The 21,828-nt window shown below is 41.4% G+C and overlaps 1 protein-coding gene and 1 long non-coding RNA gene across 3 annotated transcripts in view; one reads left to right on the forward strand and one right to left on the reverse strand.

Annotated features, from left to right (window-relative positions):
* RB1 (RB transcriptional corepressor 1) overlaps positions 1–21,828 on the forward strand; it is a 544,421-nt gene that overhangs the window by 320,701 nt on the left and 201,892 nt on the right. The gene's annotated exons all lie outside the window — the stretch shown is intronic.
* LOC135406912 (uncharacterized) lies at positions 9,514–13,177 on the reverse strand. 2 transcript variants are annotated; one of them, XR_010426572.1, is made up of 3 exons: positions 13,023–13,177; positions 12,625–12,683; positions 9,514–10,553 (listed from the first exon to the last, which is right to left on the reverse strand). It is a non-coding gene; the product is annotated as an uncharacterized LOC135406912 (long non-coding RNA). The 2 variants fall into 2 exon arrangements; XR_010426577.1 differs by having other exon boundaries at positions 12,588–12,683.

Here is a 21,828-nt window from a genome sequence, read left to right on the forward strand (position 1 = left end):
TGAGTTTCTCAAGACTTTTTACAGGCTTCTTGGCAGAATAGGCAGGTACAGACATTTTCTTACATTATAAAACAGGGAAAATGGTAGCAAATTCCCCTAGTAGCTTATTGTATGGCACTGTAGCATCACAATGAAATGTGGGGAAGTTTTTAGGGGCTTAGAAGATGGCTATTTAGTAGCATACCAAGATCTACACTGACAAATATATCTAAAAAGTATCTTAAGAACTGGCAATGAAAATATACCCTCATAAGTATACTTCTCACTTTACAACCCACTTTACCATTCATTTAAGTTTATACCACTGTGAGTGTTCAAGGAGGTGAGAAATCACACATGCATTTCGAGTATACACCCCTGGGCCTCTGGCTGCTGATAGATGCAAGTCTTCTATAGGTTTTTTTGCCATTTGTCTTGGGTTCTCAAGGGCATCTAAGGAAGCACTACATACTCATGTCTGGGCACTTGTTTGAGGCACTCGTCTCATATGTAGATATTTTACAATGTGCAGCACCACTTCACGATTTGGTTATTTGGTTATTTGAGCATTAAGTACGTGTTTACAACTGCTGACTTCGATGTACCAGTGCCTTTCTAAAAGATTTCAGCATGTCTCAAAATGTCTGACTGAACTGAGATTCATGAGAACCACGTTATCCAAAAGTATTGGCAATAGGTTTGTTGAACTGTTTCAACAATAACTGGCCGTTAAAAACCCCATAGACAAGTCAGGAATGCAGCAATAAGCTAACAGTTCACTTTTGCAAGTCCATGCACACACTTCTTTCCTCTCCTGTTGGGATCTCTAGAGCCTCATGTAGTGGAAACTTGCAGCCCACAGAAGTCACTTGCAGGCTAGAATTAAATAACCAGTTAATCCCACAGGCAATGGCCTAGCAGCAGCTGCCTGCCCAGCACATGCAAACTTCCAAGCTCTTGCCTGGGGACACAGGCAGATGTGACAGCCTGCCCCCAGCTACAGTGCTGTGACCGCCTGAGTGAGCTACATCAGGACGAGACTGAGCCTTTCTCCAGGATCTACCATCTGATTCTGGGATAACGGAGGACATTCGCCCTCATTGGATTTGCCTGTGTGGAACAGGGCACTGAAAAATGCCATCATTAGATACATTTTCTACTCAAAAAAAATCTCTTCAGTTCCATTTATGCTCTTGTTTTTCTTTTGAAGTTCATTTCCATTTACTAAATACCTTAACACTATTTTGCAATGCTAAGTGCTTCAAACCTTTGGCTTTGAGTTTACATGCTAATTTAGCACATCAAAGCACATGTTTTCAGCAACTGCAAAGTTGTAGAATTTCTTTTACAAATGTTGCTCAGCTGTCTGAGTGCTGGCCATGTCCCTTATTGCTTTGTTTTATTGCCATGGTGCTGGCAGCAACACCCCATCAAATATTGGCCATTCCATCATCAGTCAATGCAGCTATATAGCAAAAATTAATTCCGTTCTGGGAAGACATCATTCAGCCAGGCAGTATGGTCTGGGATTTTTTTCTTATATATAATCAAGAGTCTGATGTAACGCGCTGCATCTATCACACCTCCCAATAAACTGAAAATAGGGATGTCTTCTTGTTCTGTGATTTTTGTGTACTACATCTGTACTACAAATGCACTGCAGAGATGCAATAATTTGTAACGCAAGGGCTTTAAACTACAATGGATATTTTTGGAGGGAAGAAGCAATGCTGGGAGCAGGATTTGTTTCACCTACCTAGAGTTTCACAGACATGCAGAGAAAGGCACTTGGTCAGAAACCCACAGACATCAAGAGAAAAATGGTGACTACCAGCATGCTCCATACCAGCTGGTTAAGACTAAATATTAGGTAACATTTCAAGGCACACAGGGAGAGCTTGAAAGCCCTGCTCATGGGCCAGGGGCTTATAAGAACAGCTTCTGGGAAATGCTAGAGTGGTCTTGCAGAGGAGTAGCAGTCTAAGTAAGGGCTGAGTGTCAAAACCACTGGGGCACATACTGGGAGAAGCCAAGAGAAGGGAAGTATAAAAGGAAGCTTGAGGTATTATCAGGTGGGAGGAGACATCAGGCTTATTTAAACAGACACCAAGTGAAATAGTGTAGACAGAGAAAAAGTGGTGTACTTGCAGAAGTGAAGAGCAAAGGTTATGGCTCACCCAAGCCAACATGCACACTGCATGTTCATTTTCTGGTCCAAATGTGAACTTGGTCTAAATGGTCTAAACCAACACCTCAGGGCTAGAAAGGCCCTGTTGAGACAGCCAAAAAAAGACAGGGGAAAAAATCTTATGTTTTCTCTATTGGTTCCTTCTCCTTATCAAATCCACCATCACCATAAAAAGTCATAACCTACATTTTAGAATACCTAATCTACAAATCAGGGCCTCTGAGTCTAGTACTGTGTCACCTGGACAGCCTGCATAGCTTGATCAGATAGTCTGAAACTTGAACCATGAGAGACTTCATACAGCTTCCCACAGCTACAACTTCACTTTGCACAGGGCTGACTGAATAACACAGTGTCTGTCCCCGTACATGCAGAGGCACGTAAGTTTTCAAGCCCTGAGAAAGCAAACCAAGAGTTTAGATAGTCTCCTACCTCTTATACTGTGTTAAAAACCTGTCTGATTCTTATATACCTGCAGGCATTATTTATAACACTGGGTCGTATTACCTACTCATTCTGACAAATGCAAAATAAGTAACACATTTCTCCAAAAAAGATTTTTGCTATTTTTGGAAGTGAGAGTATAGGGAAGATTCAGAAACTAAAAAAATACAGTGTACCCTTAAGGATAAAAATTAACTAGCTAGAATAGAAGTGCAAAACCACAGCTTTAAAATAAATGGATAAGGGAAAAAATACCTTGCAGAAAAAGACCTGTGAAAGTCTTTAGAGAATGTTAAATTAAATTCCCTATGATCTAACGTATAAATTCAGAAGGTCTAACTATACTAAGAGAGTTGGTCCCTTCCTTTTTTTAGTTATACTGATATACTTGTAAAATTCTCAAGCACTGTGAAAGCTGATTGGAGATGATAATTTGATTAATTAACGATACCAATGCTCTGTGGTGCGATAATGAAAGGAACTTGAAATATGTAATTTTGAATTCACTGTTAATAAAATCTGTTCACTGTGATTCAATATAAGGAATCACAGACTCCAATTAAGCAAGAGATTTGGATGTGTATGCCTAACCTGGAGACATGAATAGCCCTATTAGCTTCAAAGAAGCAATCTGATTGAAGAAAGTTATTAATTGGCCTAAAGTTAGGTATATGATTATATACCTTACTGGATGAGGGTCACGGCAGATCTGATGTGTCTCAGGGTAATACTATATGCAGCAATAGTCTTAAGCGTGGGCTAGCTCCAGACCAACTTACTTCAGCATATTTTTGAGGCTCACAGATCTGAAACCACCACCTCTATTTCAGCACATGAAAATAAGCTGTCCCTTCAAGATTCAGGGAGCCCCAAGAAACTTCAGACTCAGATTCTGCATTTCTTGTGCCATCTTATACATTATTTGAACTACTAAACCTGTTCTGCCACAAAGAATGTGACAGTGGTGGCCAATGCTTGTAGGTACAATTGATAGACATTGGATTACAATGGGAAGATGGCTTGTACAAACACACACCTCCCCTCCAGGCTTAGCTCGGTTTAGAGGCAGCATCCACTCTAGGGTTTGAAATGCCTCTTATCAGGATGGGGACAAAAGTGATCAAATTCTGCCTCTGAAAATCCTTCTATAGTAAAGACCTAGACCTAGGCCAGTGTGGAGAGGAAAACAAACAAACAAAACCCAAAACCAAAAACAAACAAACAAACAAACAATAATTAAAAAAAAAAACACCAGCTCACAGATCCATTGGTATCTGTGGAAACAAGCCAATTTGCTGCCCTTCATGGTCTGACCTCCACTCTCTAAGAACACAGTGAAGCAGGACTAGGCAAACAAATAACACACATGCTTTTCCACAAGCAGCTTCCCCTCTTGGACTCCTATATCTGAGAATGAGGCTTTCATCCTTAACAAATTGCTTTGTTTTTCTGGAAATACGCTTGCTTGTATGACAGAAATACTTGTAAATGCTGTAACTACATCTAATTGCCTTTAAAAAAAGGGTCATTTAGTTCCATTTTATGTTCTAGTTAATGGCATAAGTCTTCAAATGTCACTTTCCTGGTAGAAAACTTTAGAAGCTATTTTGCAGTGCTAACTAGCCCTAGAAAGCCTTACCCTTGATCCAGTGCAATGACATACCATACAGGGCAACTCTTCTGTCAGTATAGAAATTCAGATTGGGTCTTGAAACATTTTGGCATTTGCAGATTATTGCAAAGTCATTTGCACGGCTCACTGAGGCTTCAGGAAATGAGACAAAGCTATTTGTTGTCAAGTAGCTATAAGGTCTATCAGGAGGAAAGGATAGGAGAAAAGCAATGATACGAAACAGTTGGAAATCAAACTCAAAATCTGACATTTAACCCCAGCAGTTCAAAGAGAATGGAACATCTTCAGTGTCAAAAAATAACAACATTCCTATCACTCGGGATTTTTAAGAGAAGGAAGAAGTAACCATAAAAGATAATCCTAGCTATGCCGTGTTTCAACAAGCAAATAAACCAAATGCCATTCCTCTTCATAACTGAGTGGTAAAAACCCCTTTCAACAACAGTGTGTTAAATAGGCTCCCATCAAAATAAAATAAATGTTTCATAGCATAAACAAAGCACAGATAATATCAGGACATCACATTTCTGAAATGCTTATCAGAAAATCTATAGCATGACAAGAAACACGGTCTGCAGATCTGCCTCCCCAGCACACATTTTAATCCACACAATGCACAAGTAGGTAGTCTCTGGGACATTGGATCTGGAATTTTTAAATAGTCATGTATCCTTCTTGTTCATTTTATTTTTGGTCCTTTCAAGAGGTGGGATGCACACATGAGGCAAGCACAATAATGATTTAGTGCAAGGAGGGATACCTAGAAAGCGGGGAGAAAGAGGGAGGCAACAGAAGTTTCCAATGTGGAAAAGAGTAGCGAAATCTGGAGAAAGAGAAGCAAAGGGCAGAAATCTGAGTGGTATTTGAGAGAAAATATTTTTCTGATTGCATGTGGAAAGACGTTGCAAATAATCATAAGGAGGGAGATTTTCAAATGTACATTGATATCTTGCATTGGCTGTTATATCAGTGGTTCAGGGAGAGAGGAGGGAGGAGATTCACTAACTAGGAGAAGAGCATACCTACATTCTAGGTGGACATAGAACCAGCTCATTGCTTCAAGTGAGTTTGTTAACACTGTGGATGGCTGTGCTAATGAAAGTCTTGGCTGACAGTAGGAAAAGCAGTGATGCTCTAAGCCTCTAGGACAGAGGAAGGTGGTAATTACTAGAGCTAATGAGTCCTGGCTCTGATTTCAGTGGCATGTCATTTTGCTGGCATATACTCCAAAAATGAGATACAAACTGGGGAGAAAAACATGAAGCAAGAACAGATGCAGGAAATAGCTGTTGTATATGAAAACTAATAAATGTAAGACTACAATACCATTTACATAATTAACAGCAGCACAGTCATAAATTAAGATAAATCCAGTAATCTAAACATGTAACTTTGCAAGTGTGTCATGTAAGCAGGAGTTTAAGAGAAGTGAACAGTAAAGACAGTTTCCTAATGGGACTAACTGTGTAATTCACTTGAAGAGCTAATCAGTTCACATGCGATTATCTTCTCTGCTGGATCTAAAGCATCAATTTGTCTCGAATTCATCTTTCAAAGGGAAATACAGCTTATTCCTGCAAACTGAGGTGGAAAAGTGATAATTTGGTTAATCAGTCAGGCAGAAGAGGTCTTTACATGGGTATGAAAACCCCAACAAGCAGAGGTCCAGAGCAGAGCAGGTACATGCAAGATTTATTCACTTACTGCTCTGTCCAGGGATTGCTGCAACATGCTATCCCATCCTGCTTGCTTACATTAATACTTTCTCAACTATTTGGAATATAATCTGGCTTTAAGTCAGAATTAACTCTTTGTATGCATCTTGGACCAGGTTGGATGGGGCTTTGAGCAACATGGTCTAGTGGAAGGTGTCCCTGCCCATGGCAGGGGAGTTAAAACTAGTTGAGCTTTAAGGACCCTTCCAACCCAAATCATTCTATTAGTGGGACAGAATCTTGTTCTAAGAGTAGTGCCTTTCAAAGGCAGCTCTGCAGGGCTGAGAGTCCAATGAGGATATATACTTTTTTAAATGCAGGGAAGGCTGTTCAAATGCTACTTACTGATGCCCTTTGGACGTTTGGCAAAATGTGGTGTGTTTTCTAGGCACTGAGGGGGAGCTGCACACAGAGTGCTTGACACCAGCAAAACCATGAAAGCTTCTTGCAGCCATCAGTGAACCATTTTACTGATATAAAACAAAGGATGAAATAGTCTTACAAAAGCAACCACCTTATGCTGAAAACAGGCAGCCCGGGTTCAAACAGCAACACCCTCCCAGCAACTCTCTGGGAGCAGGGTCCTTGTGACAGCTAATGTCCTTACATGGTTTTTCGGAATCCCCATGAGCCCTGTGCTGCAATCACTAGGATGTGAGCTGGCTAGCTTAACACTGCAAAAAGTTACCTGAAGCAGACACAGTCACAGATTTTGTTCATGAAGCTCAGAGAGAAAGGCCAATTCTGAGGCAAAACATTAAGCTTTTCCCTAGCGTAGCCAGATTTATTCTTACTCTGGAGTATGCGCTCAAATGTGGAGCTATTCTGAAACTCCCTTCCAAAAGACATGTGCAGGCAAGCATGCAAAATAATTTCTTTTTTTATCAACCAGGTTCTTAGGAGTAAGAAATTACCCACAATAACATAAATCTGAGACAGAGGTAGTCAGACAACAGAAGAAGAGAGGCTCTGTGATATACAGTAGGCTTTTGTCCACTGCCCTTAGTAGAATACATACTTCAGCTTTGTAATTTCCCTTCTCAAGCTGTTCATGGTTTGCTTCTGTTTTATTGTAGCTCTATCAAGGGATATTTAAAAGTCCCTGCCAGGAGGAGAGACCTCTGTGAAACACACTGAGGTACAAGCATTAGGGAAAGTTTGGATGACAGAGCAATAGTTACAAGACATCTCATATATGAATAGAGGAGAGGGATCAAAAAAAATTGTATTCTTGATGTTTTAATAAAGCCTCCAGCAGAACTCAGACAGAGATTCCAAGGTCTTAAGCCATAGCTTACTAACTTAATCACAACAGTGTCTTCTCTTTCACTGACTAATACATCTTTTGAAACAGAGAAAAAAATTATGTTGTTACAATGGCAGATCCTGGGGCTTTATCCTCAGATCTCTTTCCAAAATTACTGCTGGAGCTGAAAGATCATGTCTAAAGAGTAACAAAGAAACCTAGACAGTTAATCAAATATTCAAAGCATCTACTGATAGCTAAAGTTACATGTTTTTCTGTTTAAATCTCCCACTTTAAGATATTTTCAGGTTTAGGTTAAATATTTCTAACCTAATATAACTAAAACAGCACTAAGTGACCAGGTGAAAATCATCAGCTGAAGTTATGTGCTTCAGAGTAGGCTGCCCTCATTCTTCTTAGCATGAAAAAAAGAAGGATGCACTAATCTAAAGAAGGCCAATGGCATCCTGGCCTGTATCAGCAATGGTGTGGCCAGCACGACCAGGGCAGTGATCATCCCCTTGTGCTTGGCACTGATCAGGCCACAGCTTGAATCCTGTGTTCAGTTTTGGGCCCCTCACTACAAGAAGGACATTGAGATGATGGAGCATGACCAGAGCAGGGCCACGGAGCTGGTGAAGGGTCTGGAGCCCAGGTCTTATGAGAAGCAGCTGAGGAAACTGGGGTTGTTCAGCCTGGAGAAAAGGAGGCTCAAGGGGGACCTTGTCATTCTCCACAACTGCCTGAAAGGAGGTTGTAGCCTGGTGGGGATCAGTCTCCCATGTAACAAGTGACAGTACAAGAGGAAATGGTCAGAGAAGGTTTACATGGCGTATCAGGAAAAATTTCTTTAGGGAGAGGGTTTTTAGACACTGGGACAGGCTGCCCAGGTTAAGTCACCATCCCTGGAGGTATTAACAGATCATAGATGTGGCACTGAGGGACATGATTTAGTGCTGGGCTTGGCAGTGCTGGGTTAATGGTTGGACTTGGTGATCTTAGAAGTCTTTTCCAACCTAAATAATCCTATGATTCTATGATAATCCCAAGAAGCAGTCCTTCTGCTTCTGTTTCATAAGAGTCACATTATGCTACTCCAAGCTTAGCTCATCCTTTAACTGGCAACGACACTGCTCCAAAAACCATAGAATCATGGAATGGTTTGGGTTGGTTACCTAGTTCCAACCCCACTGCCAAGGTCAGGACACCTTTCACTAGATCAGGTCTCTCAGAGCTCCATCCAGCCTGACCTTAAACACTTCCAGGGATGGGTCATTTACAGCTTCTCTGGGCAACCTGTGCCAGTGCCCATGCAGGGCTACAGCCATCAAAGGTTCCTAGCCCTGAAGTACTGTTTTAATTATGTATTCAACTATAGCGAGTCTGTACAGGGTCTTTTGTATTGTAGAGGAGTGGTTTTTGTACTTATAGCTCCAGGACAGAGGTTAGTCTGCGTGGCTCTATCACATGGGCTCAGGGGTCACTGGGAAGTAGCACCCACAGACACCATCATCAAGGGGCTTCTGCAATCTGAGCACTAAGGACACATGGGTTTGGACTCAGGCATAAAAATGTTGCCCAAGTCCCACTTCAGGTGTCTAAAGTCTCTAGGAACTTCTGTGCTTGGGAGTTTTGGTGATAGAGTGAAGAGGCATAGTCCTTCAGCTGCTGTTTGATCAGCCTGTCCCAGTGCTGGGAAGGGGGACTGTTCACGAACCATGCAAGGTTATTGTGATCTAACCACTTTGTCTTTGGGGACATGGGAGAGGGCAATGCACAGAGCTCACTGCTTTGAAAACAGAACACATGTTTCTATCCATTTTTTGTCATTCTGAGCCCCAGGAGTTATGTCACCTCAGCATGTACACGAAGGAGATGGTCACATGTGCTGGCAACTCAGGTACTGTTGATCCTCACAGCTGAATGATGCTGCCCATGTGTAGCAGCCACAACAGCACTAGCTTAGCAACACTGCCTGCAACAAGGTGTGGACATAAAAAGTCCTGCTTGTTTTCAACAAAGAGATAGGGCAGATAGAAATAATTGTGGTGTAATCAATGTATATCTGTAATTCTCCACTATTAATATCAGCCCTTTCAACCATGAGAAGTGATTAAAACTCATATTTACAATTAAATAGGAAAAGCAAACATGGCTTAGCTGGGTCAAAAGAAATCCATAAACCATGCAGGCACTGCTGACAAGGGTGTCACTACAATTAATCAATAAAAAGCAGATATAGACAAGGAGGCCCTTTATTGAAACCATAGTACTTCACAGACCTTGCATTCCCAGCTCAAAACCCCTCTCCAGTACCTAGCAGATTTTTACTGTGAAAAGTTGTTTATCTTGCAAGGCACTTGAAACAATAGACATTGTCAAAAAGCAGACTGGAGAAATTACAGAGATACAAAATGGCTTTACTGCGTTAGCACTCCCCTCAACAGTTCCCTCATTAAAATAATTAGACATTTAAGACAAAGAAACATAAAACCCTTGAGATGTGTAAATTTCAGATGCAGTTGACACCATTTTGGTACACAATAGGCATTGATTAGTAGTTGCCACACACAGACCCATTACAGAGCATGAACAATATTCACAATTGCAAAACCCATGAAAATCTTGGCTTTAGTGGTGTTTTAAAATTCATAGGGGAAAAAACTGGACTGAGAAATAGTCTTCAGAAAGCTGACTGCGGCCTAGGAGTTTAAACTGGAGTCATAATATATAATAGTAGTGGTGAGAGGTGCTCGTTGTGCTACAGTACAGTGACTGTTGTTGGTGTAGCTATAGCTGGAGAAGTAACCTACTTGGGAAATGTTTTCACCAGGAAATTCTCAGTCTGGAATCTCAACCAAAGGGCAGATTGAAAATAGCCATCAGCACCCTGTCAGCTTTCTTGTTTGCATTTGATAAACTTACAGTTTCTCGTAGGTACTAAGTGTAGGGATGGACCTGGAATTGACCAAAATCTCGACAACATTACTTAAAATTTTCGAATGTTTAGCACAATTTTCACTAGTTATAAAGTGTATAATTATATCCCTTCGTTCAGCAAAGTGAAAGATAGTCATTCCAAGAAGACATTAAAACAATTCACCTGTATAGCTGAACATAAAACTGCTCCATTACCCAAAATAGAGCAGCAGCTGTAAATTGATACAAATTGTTCAGAAAACGACCAGGTTCTTGTTAAAATTTAGCTTCAGTGCCTGTCAGCAAAGTGAAAGGCAACTGTATTTACAACTCACATGCCAGTCCAACAGTTTGCTTCTTCCTTTAACATCCTTTATTCTTTGATGCCTTCTTGTGTTCCAGTAATTAAGTTTCAGCGATAAATAAAATCTAGGGGATCAAAGGCAGAGAAAATTTCCTGCTTTAATTGTATTCTTGAAGCATGTAAAAATACTACATTTCTTCTTTAGAAAGTATAGTAAACCCATAGTAATTGCTTACTGTATCATTTAATTATCCTAATTGTTGCAATAAAAAAAAAAATCCTCTTTTTTCCTAGAAAATAATTAGGTAAACTTAAAATGCTGGGAAAGAGTTGGTACTTAGATCTACACTGATGAATCAGTCATAGCTGGAGTTTTGAGGTTCAGGTATGTTCTTCAAGAGACTTGGGCATCTCCAAACTCCATTTTGAGAATATAGCCTAAAAGGATGTATATACAATGACATGTGCTAGCTATGAATACACAGAGCTTTCCAAAAATATGTATACATATTAAAGGATCTAGAAGGATCTATGTTAGCTTCACATTGAGACTGATGATGACTTCAATTCAGGAAAGCACTTGATGTTGAAGTTTTGATTCAGCCATGTACCAACCAGGAGCTGAATTCAACACTGCTCAGTAATGCACCCAAAGTTTAACCCATGCCTAAAATCTTGCCACAGACATATTTTCCACTGCTGCCATCATAGTGATAGATTATCTGGGCGCTGGCAGTGAACTGATGAACTGTGAAGCACAAACTGATCTCCAAAGGCTGGTGACTAGTTTAAATGAGCAAGGAATGTGGAAGTGGCTGCTGGATACGCATCTAAGAAACAGAGCTCCCCCACTAAATGCATAGAAAATGCTGATGGATCTTTTTCTAAGTGTGATTTTAAAGTATCTTTTAAAACAAGGATATACTTTTTAAAGTTAATTATATATATAAAATATAGAAATAGAAATTTATCTATTCTAGTGGGATGAAGAGACTCTGCATTTTATTGTAGGTTGAAGTATTATCCTACCAAAAGTATGACTAGTATTTTGTTGAATATTAAGAAGAAATAAATACATGTTTAATATTCAGAGCATTAAAAAGAAAAGTAAAAATCGATAGAGTTCAAAACTGAAAGCCTGAAAATTTGGCTTCTAGTACTCATGACTCCCTCTGTTGTAATCTATATTGCAGTAACAAAACCCCCAGCTTCCTCCACATACAGATGAGTTTGTCAGAGTCAGTCCAGTTGGCTATCCCACAGTGCATGTAATCGTACTTGTCCACCTTCTGTATAAAATTATATCACCTTTATAAAGTTAAAAATCCTTGTAGCACTTTATCTGCCAACTGAGGGCTAGGCGAATCACACTTCTCCTTAAAGGGGGTATTTCCTTTGAAACATATTTTGAGGAAGGAGCCTATCATAGAAGAAAACTATCAAGGGTCTTACAAGGCACATCTTATATGTACACAAAGAATAAAAATTGTTATATTTTTACTGTTGCTTCCCCCCCCTCAGCGACGTTGCTTAAGACTTCTGCTGAGAGGGAAGAAGGCAGATCTACTCACATATGACTGAAGTTATGTCATTACATTGAGATGGGGTTTTTAATACCCTCCATCCAGGTTCTTTTCCATTGTTTTCTTTCTGCCTACAAGGAAACAAATCACCTATCCTGTCTTTCAGGCTGTTTATCTGATTTATCCTGATCTTCACAGAATCACAGAATATGCTGAGTTGGAAGGGACCCACAGGGATCATCAAATCCAACTCCTAGCCCTGCACAGGACTGTCCCCAAGAGTCACACCATATGCCTGAGAGTATCATTCAAACACTTCTTGAGGCTTGGTGCTGTGACCACTTCCCCCAGGAGCCTGTTCCATGTGCCCATCCACCCTCTGGGTGAAGAACCTTTTTCTAATATCCAAACTAAATCTCCCCTGACACAGTTTTAGGCCATTCCCTCCAGGCTCTTTTCACTGGTCTCCACAGAGAACAGATCAGTGCCTGCCCCTCCTCATCCCCTCACAAGGAAGATGTAACTGCAATGAGGTCTCCCCTCTGTCTCCTCTTCTCCAGGCTGAACAGACCAAGTGCCCTCAGCAGCTCCTCATACGGCTTCCCCTCAAGACCCTTCACCAACTTCGTTGCCCACCTTTGGATGCTCTCTTACAGCTTAATATCTTTCTTACCACTCTTCAAGTCCAGGCTGCCTCCAGACCCTTAGATAAGGCAAGGCCAGATGCTTTTCCTGGCACAGGACAATAAATTCATATGAAGAAAGAAACCATTAGAACTGCTGCTTTTTAAAGTGCTTTCTGCCTTTGAAAATTTATGAACACAGTATCCACTAAGAATTACAATCACTGCTGCCTAACTGAAACCTGCAATGTGTTATTTTTAATGTAACTGGAATTTTTTTTCTGATCTAGCTTTGAAGTTAGCCCTCCTTTGAGCAGGAAATTGGACTTGATCCCTCCCAGGTCCAAGCTGAATTATTCTGCAACTCTATTTGTTTGAACTTTGCCATTAGAAGCATCAGAAAATGTCATGGTTTAACCCACTAGCTGCTCACTTACTCACTACCCACCTCAGTAGGACAGGACAGGAAACTGGGGGGGAAAAGATGTAAAATTCCTGGGTTAAGAAAAAGACAGTTTAATAGTACAGAAAAGGAAGAGAAAATAGTAATAATAATTATAAAACAAATAGAATATACAAAACAAGTGATGCACAGTGCAACCACTCACCACCCACCAACCAATGCCCAACTTCCTGAGTAGGGGCTCTGGGACAACTTTACCCCAGTTTCTTTAGTGAGCATGATGCCACACGGTATGAAATATCCTTTTGACTAGCTGGGGTCAACTGTCCCAGCTCTGTCTCCTCCCAGCTTCTTGTGTCCCCCAAGCCACTCACTGTTGGGGTGGAGTGAGAGACTGAAAAGTCCTTGACTAAGTGTAAACACTGCTCAGCAACAACTAAAACATCAGTGTGTTATCAACATTATTCTCATATTAAATCCAAACCACAGCACTGTACCAACTACTGTGAAGAAAATTAACTCTATTCCAGCCAAAATATCTCCAGGACAGGAGAAAACTACAAACGATAGAAATTGGAAACTCCCTGCTGCAGAGGACAGCAGCCCCCATCAGCTAGGGATCAAGGACTGTTACAAAAAGATGGGATCTGCATAAATGGGGCAAAAGTATCTTTGCCAGCTGGCTGACCAACATAGTGAGGAGAGCTTCAATATTAAGAACGACAGCAGAGGGAGATGATGGTTAAAGTTAAGTGAGGTGGTGGTGGATGAGCAAGAAAAGAGTTCAGAGTATTATGGGCAAGACACCTTCTATCTAACAAAACAGGGCTGAAGGGATCCCACTCAGAGTGTACACACACAGACAGGGAAATGCCTACAGGCAGCATCGTGTGGAAAGTTCTCAAGTCTGAAATGACCGAGTGTCTCTCTGAAGTGCCTGTACACTAATGCACGAAAGGTGGGAAACAGAGAAGGAATTACAGCCTGTGTGTGATTAAATGGCTACAATCACCTTTGGACCACAGAGATGTGGTGGAATAGCTCATGTGACTGGAGTGCTGTAGTGGATGGATATACTTTTTATGGACTATGGGATGGTGAGAAAGGGGAGTTGCCCCTTATGTGAGAATATAATAGAAATTTTTGGAGCTCTACCTAGTGATTAATGAAGTCCTAGTTGAGCATTTATGAATTTGGATTAAATAGAAGCACAACATGGGCAGTGGTAGGACCTGGTGACAAAGGATGTGGAAAAGTCTGAGGTACTCAATGCTTTCTTCACCTCAGTCTTTACTGTTAAGACATGCCTCAGGAATTGCAGGGTCCTTTCTCCTGGGAAAGCCAGGAGGAAGGAGAAATTACTTAAAGATCATCTAGTTCCAACCTTCCTGCCATGGGCAGGGATGCCACCCACTAGGCCAAGTTGCTCCAAGCCCCATCCAAACTGGCCTTGAACACTGTCAGGGATGAGGCATCCACAACTTCTCTGGGCAACCTGTGACAGTGTCTGACCAAGCTCTGAATAAATAACTTCTTCTTAACATCCAATTTAAATCTCTTTTAGTGTAACACTGTTGCCCCTTGTCCTGTCCATGTAAAAAGTCACTCTCCCTCTTTTTATGAGCCCCTTTTAAGTGCTGGAAGGCCACAATAAGGTTTCCTCAGAGCCTTCTCTTCTGCAGGCCAAACAACCCCAACTTTCAGCCTGTTTTCAGAGGAGAGGTGCTGTTTGTGTCCCTCCTCTGGACCTGCTCCAACAGGTCCATATCTTTCCTGTGCTGGGACCCCAGAGCTAGATGTGGGGTCTCACAAGCATGGAGTAATGGGACAAGCTGGCCAAGCTGCTTTTGATGTAGCCCAGGATGCAGTTGGCTTTCTGGGCTGCAAACACACTTTGCTGGGTCATGTCCAGATTTTCATCCATGAGAATATAAGAGAAAGCAAGTTGGAACAGGATAATTAGGTGAAGGTTCATTTCTGGTTTGATAATTATAACAAAGCATATATTCTGGAGCATAAGAAAATAGTTCAACAGCACTGTTGAAAGGTAAACTAGAACAAGTACTTGTTCAGTAATGCAGTAAGGATGGATGAATGGTACAGAGTTGGAAAGCAAATGTTTGTCCTGCCTATGGACTGGCCATGTCAGAGTTTTGAAGTAGTGTTGATCTTGCTGAAGCCACCAACAGGATTGAACCTGTTTCAGATATGCTTTTTTGGTGGATCAGATAGATGAAAAGAAGTGTTTATTCTAAGCAGGTCTGCACCAAGAAGAGCTAGGACAAAGATAATTTCACAGCAACTTGCAAGTTGTTGCTAGACCTATGTCAAGAAGGATAATATGCAATGTCCAAAGTGGGACTGTTATGAAATCTTTTCCAACCCACTTAGTCTCTGATTTAAATTCTTTTTGTTATAACACAGTTACATTTCATCCATGGTGCTTTCCTGCTATACTCTTTGGTCTTCATGAAAAATTACAGATAAAGCCCAAAAATAAACTTTCTGAAGAAGCAAAGTACTTTCCTCTCAAATTGTTCACTAAAATAACAATACAGATGCTGCAGCATTTAATGAGATGGGAAACAAGACCATATATGTCCCTCATGTCTGATCTCAATCATTTTTAATAACTCTTTGCTGGGATACATGGGTTATGGTAGAAAGCACCATCCTGCCAGCTAGTGCTTTGCAGTCCATTCACAGGCACAGACTCTCCTGTTAAACTAATATTATACCCTCATCTTTGTCTTCCCTGTCTCTCCACATTTCTCCCTACTCTAAATCTCCAGACAGTGCAATGCCCAGCATGCTTTGGCACAGCTGTTATATGGCAAAGAGAGAGGCGTTTGTTATGTGTGCAGGCAGCACTGTGAGAAATGTGACACAGAGCATCCCCCTCCTTTCAGACATCATCTGTCATTCAGTGGGAAAAAGCATCAGCAGTAGTTGGGAAGCAGAGAATAGAGCACTGATGGTCTGTACATGTTAGCAACAACATGCACCTGATGGGTCTTGCATTCTCATTCTCAACTGGGGAAGTTCCCCACTTCCATGGACCTTTAAAACAATGGACCATCAGCTTTTTAAATCTTTTGTGCATACTGTTTCTTTCCTAATGTGCCTGAGTTCTTTTAACCCCTCGCTCAAACCCTCTAATGAAAAGTGCTGTGGTGTGAGAAACCCCCAATATGACATTAAGAAAGGGAAAGTTCATCAGACCCTCTCCCCTCCCTGCCTCAGCTATGCCCTTGACTGTAAATGCTGGCAGAGGAACCCAGGATTTCAAAAGCAAAAAGTTTCAAATGCAATTCTGCTGCTTTTTTTTATCCTGGGACACTGCCAAAATATCATATGGGAAGCAAGCCAGTAAATTGCTTTCCTGCTGTAGGTACAAGGAAGAGGGGAGAGCAAATTGACAGCACCTATCACCATTTGTGTCACCAAATAACCTCTACATAAGGTGCAGCCTTCACACCTGCTCCTAACCTGACATCAGAATTGATTCTGATTAGGAGATTCACAATTATTTTATGATGCAAAAACCAGTTCAGTCCATTGATACAGGGTAATACGTGATTAATGACTTCAGGGTGTGCTGCTTTTGACTGGGGTAGAGTTAATTTTCTTCATAGTAGCTGATGTGGGGCGTGGTTTGGATTTGCAACCAAAGGAGTGTTGATAACACAAAGATGTTTTCATTACTGCACAGTGTCAAGGCCTTTTCTGCCTCTCACCCCACCCCACCGGCGAGTCGAGTGAGGGTGCACAGGGTGTTGTGAGAGGACACAGCTGTGATAGCTGACCCCAAATGACCAAAGACATATCCTATAACATATGGCATCATGATCAACATATAAAGCTAAGGGAAGGAGAAAGGGAGAGGATGTTTGGAGTGACGTCATCTTGTTTTCCCAAGCCACTGTTATGCATGATTGAGCCCAGCTTTCCTGGGGACGACTGAACACCTGCCTGCCAATGGGAAGTGGTAAATGAATTCTGTTTTGCTTTGCTTGCACTTGCGGATTTTGCTTTACCTGTTAAACTGTCTTTACCTCATGCCATAAGTTTTCTCACTTTTACTCCTCTGACTCTGCCCCCAGTCCTCTGGAGGAGGTGTGACTGAGGAGCAGCATGGTGCTTAGCTGCCAGCTGGGGTGAAATCATAACACAGGATAACTGAAACCTTTCCCTCATTCTTCACAAAGTCACCTCCGGCACCACCCACAGACTCTGCACTTCCCCAGTGCTAAGAGGTGAAGGTTGTCCAAAGCCAGGGAGCTCTCACTGTACCCTTGGAGGGGCCACAGGGCTGTGAAAGGTCTTAAAGTACCACACATACGTTCTGTTTTCTCAAACCCAAGTTATCGTCTCCTATAAGGATGTAGACATTTGGAAAAAAAAACCTTTTGTGGCCTGGAAACTTTTTCCACACATGTATTTACATGCTTATAAACAAATACAACTGCTCACATCATTAATATAAACTTTGGGAGAAAGCATAAAATACTGAGTATTCAGTTGTGTTAAAACTTCCTCCCTGAGGAAGCTTGTAGACTATTCTCTGTGGTTTCAATATGGAATATACTATGCCATGGCATTTCTGTTTTTCCCTTTCAAGCCCCCAGGGAATAATCTACAGTCTTAGTACATCAGAAAAGTTTGGGATATGGCAAAACAGATGGGATGGGATTAGGATTGTTTATGAAATGAAGTGCTCAAAGATGAACCCTTGGCAGGGCAGTGCAATTTATACTATTTATTGGGTAAGCAAACTTGGAATAAAATGCTGTTTGTGTCCCAGTCCATAGAATAGTCTCTCACAGAAATGTCAGCAAACATTTTCATGCCAGGTTTTTAGCAACTGCTTTGAACTACACCATAGAGCAAGGGACATTTTAGCTGTTACCCTGAGTAAAGTTATGCTTTGTACCTGCATACTTTTGCCTAAGCCATTTCACTTGTGAGTTGATGACATGAGATAATAGAAAGCATGTATTTATATGCACATATTAATCCTGCAAGGTCTGCATTTGATGTCTTATGAATGTGAATGCCACTGAGATTTGCAAAATAGACAAACTCTTTAAATAAAAGTGTGAAGGTCAGAAAAGGCCACAGAAGCAGCACAACTTCATCTGCTTCTTTAACACTGAGACAGAAATGGATGAGGTGGTGAAAACTTATTTTCAGTTACTCCTTAATATTATACAGTAGGACAAACAACGAGGAAGAATCTCTGTGCCAATAAAAAAGTGTCACTTCAGGGAAGGCAAGATCCTTCTGCTATTTCCAACACTGCGTATTGCTGAGTCATCTTCTCTGCTGTCCTGTCCTTCTCATTTGCCCCTTATGAGCTCCTAATAGATTTGCAGAACCCATTGTTTTCATCCAGTCAGAGGCTCTGCCATGTCCACCTTGGCATTTGTATTTGTTTCTCACTTCTGATGATTTTAGCAATCCTATCACTTGCCTTTTCCTCCTGCTTGCAACTGCCTCACTGCAGCCTATGGTGGCATGAGGCTAGACTAAACACCAGTCCAATGTACTTAAATAGAGAGGCAGACTTCCTTCTTTGCTCTGTGTCCAGCAGCTATCTGTCTGTATTACTTTAGGGTTTATGCTCTAGATTTTAGTCCCCTCTGTGATATCTAGATAACAATACTTTAAATTTATTCTCAATGGCATTTGAGTCAAAACCACTTCATCTCAAGTACAGCTGCCATTAGCTGCCTATGCTATGCAACAGCCTCAAACTATTTCAGTGAACAGGGGGAAATAAATGAAAATATCTAATCAATATAGCAGGCTGAACTTGAAGCACCCGTTCTTTATTTAAGCTTCTTTGTTGAGAGTCAGTGTTTTATTAATCTTAATCTTGAGAACTGTAGTAAGTTGAAAGAAAGTAATTACTAACATTCACCACACTTAGCCAGGAAAGTACTTCCCTGTTGAGAGTTCTACAGGAATACAGACACAGCCTGAGGAACAAGGAGTCACCAGCAAAAGGTATTTTTCATTTAAAAAAGTAAAGTATCAGGAATGAAAACCAGCATCAGGCTTCAAATAACCTGAACGTGGTGAGACACATGGGAACATGCCCCATGCTCAGAGGCTGTGTACAGCCACAATGCTGGTTCCAGCCCTACACAGCTCCCCATCTGGGAAATGTCATTCTTGGGATCAGACCCTGAAGGTTAAAACAGAGAAAAATGGCAGGCACTCAGGTGTGTAGCTTCTATCCAGGTGCTATGTCAGTTCAAGTTTCTCTGGAAAGGTGTGAAACTACCACACCAGAGGTGGGCAAACCTAGAAGTAAGTATTTGTGCAGCTCATGTTTGAAAGTAAGAAGGCTTTTTATCACTCTCCTCTTTCTTCTCAACTGTGCAAAAGCAGAATAAGGTCCTCATCTAGACATTGCAGCCCATGGAAAACAGCCCACTCTGTTGTGGCTCAGTCTTGAACACAATGTCTCTCATAACAACGAGTGGAGGGATTGCTGTGTGTGGCTAGAGAACATAATAATTCCACTAAATATCAATTTGCAGAGGAGATGTTCCACACTGTGATTTGTTTCTCCAGAATATTAATCTGTTGTGGTGCAGCAGAAATGCTTCCAAAATAACCAGTTACTTATCATAGTCATTTCCTCAGGCAGCTAAGATACAGGGTTAGGAAAAAGCTGAAACCTGGATGACCAGTGGCATCACTGCCATAAACAAATAAGATTAGGTCATCTATGAAATAATATAACACCATAAACAGAGGGCCACTGCTGTTATAGCCCCCCACCTCTGGCACTGTCTCTTGGGATAGTTAGATTTTTTTTCCTGGTGTTTCTGGGCACTGGTGCCAGGTATTTATTTTCCCATCAGAGCACTGACTGAGCCAATGCTCCAGCATTGGTTATGAGTGTACAGGGGTAGAATTTAAACCAAATACCTTAAACACTGCTGGAAGTGCCTTCAGTTATGTTTGTCTCATGCCTTCATAAGTGATCTTTTCTACTTTAATAACACTGATTTTCCAGACCAGCTGGAAGTCAGGCAGAGGAAAGAAGGAGCTCTTTGCACACCTATAAGCACAAGGAAGCATTGGTGTCCATTCCATAGCACAGCCTGTGGAACTCCTGCTAAACTGTGACTGGTGACAATCTGAACAGAAAAGATACTGAATGATTTGTATTCCAAAAGGATCTTGAAAGCTTGAAAGATGTTACACATCCTTTTTGTATGGATGTGTAACAATCCCTCAGCTGTTATCCTAGTGCTCATTTCTCTGGTAGTACTGAAAGCCACAGCTTGATGATCAAAAAATTCCTGTGAGCACTGACTAATCAGGGATGGAACAGGTTCTCTCCTGTGTGAAGTCTGTCAGATGACTTCACCCCATGCATGAATGTAGGACTTCTGATCTGCTGGAGCCTTCAGCCACACAGAGCTCTAAGCTTACATGGCTGAAGCTTGCTACACTTTTCATTCTTTCTATCCTGTAATCATGAAATATAACAATTTGTTATTGACACAATATTAAGAATAAATTCAAATACCTCTGATAGAAAATATAAAGTCAGATGGCTTGTTTCCTACAATACAAGGCAGCAAGGCAAAAAGGAATCCATCCCTCTGCAATTGCCATGAAAACTGAGAAATCCTTTCCTGGTTGAAAGTCCTAAGCAAGGATGTGTGTGCTTTAAGTGCCAGAGACCCATAGAAAGCCTTTTCTAGAAATCCTTTTTTTTTTTTTTTTTTTGATTGCTGGTGGAAATACATTCCCATGCCTAGATACCTGGGACTGGGGACCAGCTAATTGCACGGAATTCAGTCCTACCACCACAGCTTGTCTTTACAACACAAACAAAACTCAGAAGCAGGGAACAAGATCATCAAGATTCAGACAACTTTACCTTTATTTGTTTTGTTTCACTGTGGAATTCATGTTTATGCATTTGAATGCAACTTGAATATTGTCTTTGGAAAAGGTCTTATTCAGTGTCCTGCTGCTCCCGACAAAGGCTGATAAATAAACCTGAGGGCTATGTTGAAGCAGACTCACAATGCCATACCCACAAGGAGCTTAGTGCTGCAGTACAGTGCCATACAGCTCTGCTTGTGGGATGCCAAATTCCTACCTTGCCTGTCTGCATGCAGCTTGCGGGGCTAGGAAAATACCTCCTCCATGGGATGCTGAAGACACAATTTTCCTTCTCTCCCTATTCTAGCTCTCCACATGCTCCCACTCACATTTCTCACATTGCACTTACCACCTCTTCTCCATCTCACTACTGCTGCCTTTTCTCAGGCCGTTTCTAGTTTGCTGCCTGATCACACCTGTAGGAAGAAATACTTAGGCTCTTCATTAGCACTTCCAGAAGCCAGATCTATGTATTACCATGGGTGTGAAGTACCTCACAGTTAGGATAGTGCATCTGTGATCCTGGAAAAAGGATGAGAGCAGCAACAAAGACAATTGCCATGCCTGCAACCTCATCCATATGTCTACAGACTTCTGGATTGCAGAAACCCAGCCCTGGAGTTGATCAGTATTCCCTTCACTCATTGCCTAATCCCACAAGCTTCAAACAGTAACAAACCTCTTTCTCACTTCCACTGTACTAATAATTCTGCTTCTCCATATGCTGAATGCTTCACACCCATTCTGGGATCCAGGAACTAAGAAATGTGACATATATATAAAATATCACACAAAAAAAGTTGGAATGCCACAGAAGCCAGAGCACAAGAGTGCCCTTCTTTGACTGCCGTGGGAGCCAGGAAGGAAATGTGAAGCAAGGTTAAACTTTCCAAAGTCCCACATGCCACAAAGTGAGCCAATTTCTCTATGGGGCAGC

Source organism: Pseudopipra pipra, chromosome 2 (assembly GCF_036250125.1).
Source record: "Pseudopipra pipra isolate bDixPip1 chromosome 2, bDixPip1.hap1, whole genome shotgun sequence".
Taxonomy (NCBI): Eukaryota; Metazoa; Chordata; class Aves; order Passeriformes; family Pipridae; genus Pseudopipra; species Pseudopipra pipra.